Source organism: Lucilia cuprina, chromosome 4 (assembly GCF_022045245.1).
Source record: "Lucilia cuprina isolate Lc7/37 chromosome 4, ASM2204524v1, whole genome shotgun sequence".
Classification (NCBI taxonomy): Eukaryota; Metazoa; Arthropoda; class Insecta; order Diptera; family Calliphoridae; genus Lucilia; species Lucilia cuprina.
The window spans coordinates 75,432,563-75,441,501 of record NC_060952.1 but is presented as its reverse complement, the minus strand read 5'-3'; the positions used below and the strand labels follow the sequence as shown (position 1 = coordinate 75,441,501).

At 33.2% G+C, this 8,939-nt stretch overlaps 1 protein-coding gene across 3 annotated transcripts in view; it reads left to right on the top strand.

The window, feature by feature from the left end:
* LOC111682905 (putative cysteine proteinase CG12163) overlaps nucleotides 1-8,939 on the top strand; it is a 51,413-nt gene that overhangs the window by 19,593 nt on the left and 22,881 nt on the right. The gene's annotated exons all lie outside the window — the stretch shown is intronic.

The window sequence follows — 8,939 nt, the reverse complement described above, 5'->3', positions numbered from 1 at the left end:
AATAAGTGGCGGTTAAAAGACTGATGCATGATAATAGTCAATATTTCGGGATAAGGTTCGGTGCTGTTGCCGAAAATCAACAGATACCCCACAGAGGAGTGACTGTGGAACTAAGCGTTGGAAATGAGTTGATATCAATTGTATATGATAAAGAATGAATGTAGAGGTATGCGGGACTCATCCACCCGTATACCTAAATGAATGTGTCGTATGTTTTTCTCTATGAATGTGTCAAATAAATGAGATGTGTGCTGGGTTGAATGATGATGGATGAAAGATATCATATACAAGAGATACCGATTAAGTTTCCTTCCTTGTCCAGATATGTTCAGAGTTTACTCTGTTCATATTCGACTTGCCACAGCGTGTCACTGTGAGTAAGAACGATGTCTACGGCTTATTGATGGATCGTGCTTCGGTCCACCGGTTACGTCTCTAGGTGCTGTTGCCGACTCAACAGAGCCATAGTAGTGTGGTTGTTTTACAACGTGACTACTTTGGCAAGAGATTAGATAGCTCGAGTACTCCAGCAAAGTACTTGCGCATGGTACCGGTCATAGCCAATGTGCAAAAATTGCCACCTGCGTCTTCATTGCAGACAAAGGGGCGATGGTAGACCGATCTCAAGTCTACCCAGTGGATGAAAAAGACCACCGTGAGATTAGGCCGACACGGCAGGTGCTCACGTTAAAACTATCGACAGTCTGTCCGTGAAAGTCTGCAAGAGAATCCTCGGCTTTTCCCTGTTTTGACTCCACGTCATTATTAAAGTCGTATCATGACAGCTTTTACTCTCGCCATAATCATCCTACCGAGAAGATTATTCCCACGTTTAACAACGAAGCCCAAGCTTTGATGAATGAGTTCTGTGACAATCACATCATAACTGTCATTTGGGCAAGGTTCCGCGATGTTCGTCCATTTTGCTGAAAGTGTTCTGTGTTAGTGGTTCTGTTTGGGCAATGTTCGGCGATCTTCGGCCATTTTACGCTCGCCATAATTATCATGCCGAAAAGATTATTCCCTTGTTCGACAACAAAATCTACAGAAAACACCACCACCGTCCGTGAATGTCAGCAGGAAAATCCTCGGCTTTTCTCTGTTTTGACTCCACGTCATTATTAAAACATTCAAACTGTCATTTGTGCAAGGTTCCGCGAGCTTCGTCTATTTTACTCTCTCCATGATCCTCCTACCGAGTATATTATTTACACGTTCGAAGTACAACATTTGATAAATGTGTTTTGTAATAAGTGTTGGGCAATGTTCGGCAATCTTCGGCTATCTTACGCTCGCCATAAATATCATACCGAAAAGATTATTCCCTCGTTCTACAGCACTGTCTGTAAAAGTCTGCAGGAGTAATCTCGCAGACGGCATCTTATTAACTTAACGAAACCTAACTAATCAACTTAGAGTGATATCCAAAAAACACGTTTTTGTGTCGATTCAATGATTGGGCCCTATTCTAGTTTAATCTTCTTTATATCTTTCTACTAAATTCAAGATTCAAATAGCAAAGATTCTCAAAATTAAAATACACTTAAAGAAAATTGTACAATATCCGAATTGAATTAAATGATAATACAGTTCAATATTTCAAGAAGGTTGGAAACCGCAGGCAAAACAATACAAATTTCAATATTAAACACCATAAATAAACCATTCAATTTGTAAATTGTTTGTCAGTGTGTGTTCCTGTGCGGTATCAATAGTAAGTACTACCGAGTAATATCAGACAAAAAGAAAAAAATGATGGCGACGGGTGGCTTCAAAAACGCAAAAGGGATGAGGGCGTTATAATAGATATAGTTACAGCAGTATGTAGCATCAATAAGAGTAAACAGTAAACAGGCTGGTTACTTGGTTAGCTGCTGTATCAGCCAAATGTTATGTTTGGGCTACATACATACATACATACATATATACGTAGGCAAATTTAATATGCAAATGTGCGAAGAATGAACGAGAACCAAAGGCACACACGCGTGTGAATTTTGTGTTTAACATTTGAATACTTCCTAAGTAGCAGAAAAACATAGATTTGTTTTTGGTTGTTGTTTTTGTTGATGTTGTTGTTGGTGGTGTTGATACTTCAGATATTCAGACAAACGTTAAATTTATTTATAATATGTATGTATGTTTGTCTTTATATATGAATATTTTCGAAAAAAAAACAAGACTCGTATGAATTTAAAACTCAAGATTTCTATTAAAGTATGGGTAATACCGAATGGGTTTCATTGCCTTTAGTTTATTGCTCTTGTGGTTTCTTATGTTGTTGTTTGTGGTTTTAGTTGTGTATTCTGGGCGGCTGTTGGTTTTATTATTTTATTTACAAAATGTTTGTGGCGGGATGCTGCTACAACTGCTGCTGCTGCTGCCGCCGCCGCTTATGATGATTGTATTTTTGTTTGAATAAATAATATTCAAACATTATTTATAAATTGATTTGTTAACTTTTTTGTTTTTATTTTGGTTTTATGTTTAGATAATGTTTATATTGTTGTGCTATTGTTTTCTTTTCTTTTATTTCTTTTTTTTTTGGAATCTTGTTCTTCCCGTTGTTTTACGGGTTAATGTTTTTTTGTGCTGAATTGATTTTGCATAATTTTCCAATGACTTAACTTTAGCATAAATGACTTTTAATTTATTTGCTATATGTTATATAGTCGACGACAATGTATAAATTAGATAAAATCGTTTGTTAATATTAATGACTAGATTGTGACCTTTATTTATTAGAGAATTAATATGTTTTCTTAAGGATTTGATGGATGTTTGAGGTTTTTGTTTCATGTTGTTATTTGAAAGCTATGAAGGATTTTAGAGGTAAATCTCGTTGTCTAGAAAAAGTAAACAAGAAAGAGAGAGAGAGAGGGCGCGCGTTCTGCATCGATCGGCACACATAGCAGTCAAACGGGGCAAAGGCCGGACTATACTGCGGGCCAAATGTTGTCATGGTGAAATATTACGCTTCCATTTCTGGGAGTTTTCCGGCCAATATTTGCTTCAAAAGAATTAGTAATATAGGATGTACATTATCTGTAATAATTGTATTTTTTCTGTCTATATCTTGATTTGTTTGGAATAAGGACAGATTCAAGTATAATATGATATGGTAAATCGATCGAAAATTGATCGAAGGGGTCATATAACACCGTTCACTTTAGTTCTGTTTCAGGTAACACAATAAGATGAAGTCAGCAGTCAGCACATAAGTCAACTGATCCTATCACCTAATCTTACCACTGTTTGCGAAAGATTTATTTCTGAATTGCAAATTGCTGAATTCTTTTCCTAATCCTATTCTAACACAAAGTTTAGTACAACTCATGATAAACTAATATTAAAATTTGAAACAAAAATACAATTTTATAATGTACCAATTTTTTTTTGCCATTTACTGTAAACAGAAGCTATTTTGCTAATATCTTTTATGTATTTAAAAAGCAACGATGATTAATTTGATTCTTTATTTAATATTTAATCTCTGTATATTTTGTATTAAGCAATAGTATTTATAATTAGTTTGTCTGTTTGTCTATATATTTATAAATAAAGTAGTAAATTTAAAGTCGTATGGTGTGAAGAATTATGGTTTGGGTATTAATTTCTCAACAAGAAATATGCAAAACATTTAAAATATATAACCATTAATAGCAGTTACACAGAATTACATACATTAAATACACATAAATAAATAAAACAAAATTAAGCTTAAGTTGTTTATTTATACTTGAAATTATGTTGTAGTATTGACCATCATCAGGCATGGACAATTCAGTACGAAATTACTCTTTTCAGTTCTATAGTCTATTGTGATGTCTTTAGTCTAGTCTAGTCTATAGTATCTTCTATAATGTAGTCTATAGTCTAATATATAGTCTAGTCTATAGTCCAGTCTATAGTCTAGTCTATAGTCTAGTCTATAGTCTAGTCTATAGTCTAGTCTATAGTCTAGTCTATAGTCTAGTCTATAGTCTAGTCTATAGTCTAGTCTATAGTCTAGTCTATAGTCTAGTCTATAGTCTTGTCTATAGTCTAGTCTATAGTCTAGTCTATAATCTAGTCTATAGTCTAGTCTATAGTCTAGTCTATAGTCAAGTCTATAGTCAAGTCTATGGTCTAGCCTACAGTCTAGTCTATATTCTAGTCTACAGTCTAGTCTATAGTCTAGTATATAGTCTGGTATATAGTCTAGTCTATAGTCTAGTATATAGTCTTGTATATAGTCTAGTCTATAGTTTAGTCTATGGGCCAGTCTGTGGTCTAGTCTAAAGTCTTGTCTATAGTCTAGTCTACAGTCTAGACTATAGTCTAGTATATAGTCTAGTATATAGTCTAGTCTATAGTCTAGTATATAGTCTAGTCTATACTCTAATATATAGTCTAGTATATAGTCTAGTGTATAGTCTAGTATATAGTCTAGTATATAGTCTAGTATATAGTCTAGTATATAGTCAAGTCTATAGTTTAGTCTATAGTACAGTCTGTGGTCTTGTCTATAGTCTTGTCTATAGTATAGTCTATAGTCTAGTCTATAGTCTAGTCTATAGTATATACTACATTCTAGTCTATAGCCTATTCTGTAGTCAGATGTTTAGTTTAGAGGAAAATAGTTTTTGTTATTATTCATGAGGACTATTTCAATTTTTCATTTTTCAATTTTCCACGTCTGACCAAAATACTTGTTGTTGTTTTTTATTACACGCACCTCAAAAGCCACAAAATTTCATTTTACAGCTCTTACATTGCAAAATCGAAATATGTATAAAAAATCTTTATTTATCAACGCAGAAGTTCAACATTAAAGAGTTTGTGTCATCAGAAAACATCATTAGCAATGATCAACATTATCATCAGCGTTATTACCACAACAACACTACACTTCTCTAGCATGCTAAAGGTTTATTGTGTTTTTGGGGTTTTAGGCTTACTGGTCTGGCTGGTTTGGTTTGGTTTGGCCACAAAAAGTAAAATTCACACTCATTCTTCCACATAAATACATATGTATAGACACGTAATAACCAAACCATACTAGTAACACATTAACTGACTGACTGAATACCTTTTACTAGTATAACTGGAAAGAGAGTTCATCATCATTACATGTGATTCAATAATCTGGCCATGTGTTTTTTGTTATTGTTACACATAAAGATTTTGATAGTAATCAGCAATAACCACCACAACAACCACCGGCATTTTAATAACAAATTACGCAGTCGTTCAAACAACTTTATTAAACCGCATTTCATCAATGCACAACAAGTGTTGGGGATTCGTATTGAATCGAAACGATTGGAATAGAGTAGATTTGTATGTTTGTTTTTTTTTTGACCACTGGCTGATTGGATTGTTGTTGGACTTGTGGTTTTATTTTGTTTATGTCCGTGCCTCCACTTCCTCTTCATCATCATCGAAGTTGTTGTATGACATAAATCAACCTGTTTTCATTTTCTGTCATATAGATGTGATGAATGATTGCTGCTGAATGGTCTTGAACATGTTTATGATTCATAATTGTTTTTTTATTTTTGGTTTAAATTATAAATAATTATTAACTAAAAGATGTGATTAGCAAGTACAATATACATAACCTTAAGAAGAGGTTATTTGGCTCTGTGCCAATGTATTGTATTTGAATGCGGCAGATGTTTTAAATGTTTACAGTGGCTGCTGTGATTAGTGGAACATTTCCTTATTATAAGTGTTTACTGACAAGTTATTGGTTAATTGAAATTGAAAGTGTTTTGAATTGGCTCTTAAATTTAATGATAGAACCTCCTAATCAGAATACAAATAGGACTCTAAAGTCGGTCCTTTGAGACAATACCTAGCGATGTGACTAAGTGTACACTGACAGTTAATAAACTTTAACATGATCTGGCTCAGGAATTTTCCTCTATGAGCTTGATGTCTTATTCATCATCAGATTGCCTAATGTTTGAACTGTTTTAAGTATGAAATTTATGGTATCGAAACGTTCATGAGAATTATTAGAGAATTAAATCTGGAAACGTCAACCATTATCTTCTACGTAAACATTGAAATATATTACGAATACTACGGGTTTCTGGACATAAGATCATCCTGATTACTAACGGATTATCATACAGAACTGTTTCGCATATGGATATTCATAATTCTCTAACTGTAGTATCGTTCTCGAATGTTGAATATACGATGAGTAATGAAGAGAATATTGGTTTAAGCACTAATTCACAGTGTATTTGAATTGATCGGTGTTATATCCATCACTTTTTGATGAATGAGAAGTGTGATCGGTTAAATGGTGATGTAGGTTTTATTGGGGATGTTTGGGCCGTAATCGCAGGAAGAAAATATGGGTGAAGTGAGCTAAATATACAAAAATTGCAAATATTTCATCAGGAGGCCTTAGTAAATCGTTTCTAGTTTGAAATAGTATTTTCACGAACTCGATATCTTTATTCTAGATTTCGATTTGGGAAAATCTATATTTATATAGAAAATTCATATATTCGATTTGCTTCTTAAAAAAGTTTATATATCTTCATTGCTAAATGCTATACTTATTAGATGGTTGGACTTCGATATCGGAAGGTATAAGAAAGTAATATTCGAAAGTATAAGGAAAAGTGACAGAAAAAGTTAACGCTCCCCAAAATGGACTAAAAAAATGCTGAAGGGAAATTTAGACTTTTATTAAAAGTTAAAATTGTTGTTTTGAAATTTAAACTAGTTTGGAATTGGAGAACGTGGTTATTAATTCAACTTCGATGCTTTAACTATTTTCCTTAATATCGAATACGACTAAACTCTCTCGACCATTTTTGGTCGGCGGCGACGGCTTATTATAGAAAATATCGGCGACCGCTAAATTGTCGGCTCAATTTAACTTTTTCTTCAGAAATTGACCTATAAGCGTTTATTATATTAAACATTCTCTGCGTAGTATTATAAACCTGTCTCTATATAAATTTTTTCTACTCCGTTCAAATTGGTTAAAATTTTTTCTAAAATATATGTGCGATTTCAATCTTTATCAGCGGCGGCGGTTCGGCTTGCAAAATATTACAGGCGGCTAGCCGCCGCCGATTTGCGCCGTCTCGTCTTGTATCTCTGATACACAGAGGAAGCGTTATGCTCATTCGGGGATGTCACTATTTAATTCCATATACATAAATCATTGACTGGATTAATTTGTTATTGTTACAGTTCCACTATTGCCGAGAGTTATTTTCAATAGACTAAATCATGGTTAATACATCAGTCTCTGAGTTGTCTATCTTTGCACGATTATAAATTGAATATTTCCCTATATATCGAATACAACTAAACTGTCTCTCTATCTCTTCCCTGATAAGAGATTTACTGTATGCACAGTGAAAGCGTTATGCACTTTCAGGAATGTTACACTTGATTTCTATAAAAATAAATCAACGATTACAGTTTCGTTCGTTGGTGGTCGAATTATTTAGTTATTGTAACCGTTTCACTGTTGGATGATTATAACTCTACTATTTCACTAAATATCGAATACAACTAAACTCTCTCTCTCTCTCTCTCTCTTTATCCTTCCTGATAAGGGAAGCGTTATCCACATTCAAATGTAGATTCAAAGACTATATTTTATGTTTTTGTTTAAATTTGTAAGCTTTTTCTTTCATTGTTGTTCTGCACAAATCAAAATACAACCCTGATCAGCTGGCGACGCATCAAAAGTTGAAAGATGCTGAACTTTTCCCGGCAGACGCGTTATAACCTACAGTGTGTAACTTGTTATATGAAAACAAGTCAGATTTCTATATTCGGCTGAGCCAAATCTTCAATAGGAAACTTCTCGAAAGCATGTCTGACAGAATTATTGATGATTTAGATCTTGAAGATATCTGGAGTCTTCAGAAAATTCATTTCAACAGACAGACAGACTGACAGACAGACAGACGGACATGGCTTAATCGACTCCGCTATCTATAAGGATACAGCATATATATACTTTATAGGGTCGGAAAATTATATTATAGAAATTACAAACGGAATGACAAACTTTTATATACCCTTCTCACGAAGGTGAAGGGTATAATAATAAACTATTTCAACTTTTTTTGACAGAAGCCTGTAACGCATTGCCGCGTACAACGTGTGTTGTGTACTTAAGAACTCCAACTTAAGAATGCTATTCCCCGTTTTGTATAAACCTAAATATGCTATAATGCCTTGATACCTTTAAGTAATTTAATTTTAATATCTTTATTAAAAGAGTGAAGGGTTTAAATACAAACATATAAATTAACATTTTAATTTAACAAATGCTTCCTTACACTCATTCCATGTACCTAGAAAAAACACAAAACATTTATATATGTATATGCAAGTAATTACATGATTACAAGATTGAAAAACACATAATTTTACTTTTTTAACATGTTTTTGACTCTTATGACATTTCACTGAAGGGCATATCAACTCACTCCTTCGAATTTTTGACAATTTGATCTAAGACATATCATTTTATTTTAACATCTTTTGCTTGTTTATGTTCATTAAACTCCATCATCATCAACATCACAATCATCATTACACAATATATTTATGGGTGTAACTAAAATAAAATAAAATTTGTTATGGCTTGTCTAACGCAGTTTCTTCATCAAATAAATAACGAACACACTTGTATCTATTGCAAATTTAATTGTGCTTTTGTAAATTTTTCTTAAGAAGAAGAATGAAAGAAATGTTCTTAAAATCCTTTGTTTTGTTTTCTTTATACGCTCCTCCACAAAAACACTCTATCTCTTCCTACACTACTATGTCTTTCTTTGTGTGTGTGTGTGTTTTATCTGTACTCTTGTGATTTTGTCATTATCCAACTTCTACGAAAACTACACGAATAAACAATTTAAAACTTAAAAAAACATGGTGTAAATTACCGTCAAAATTACCAAAATCTT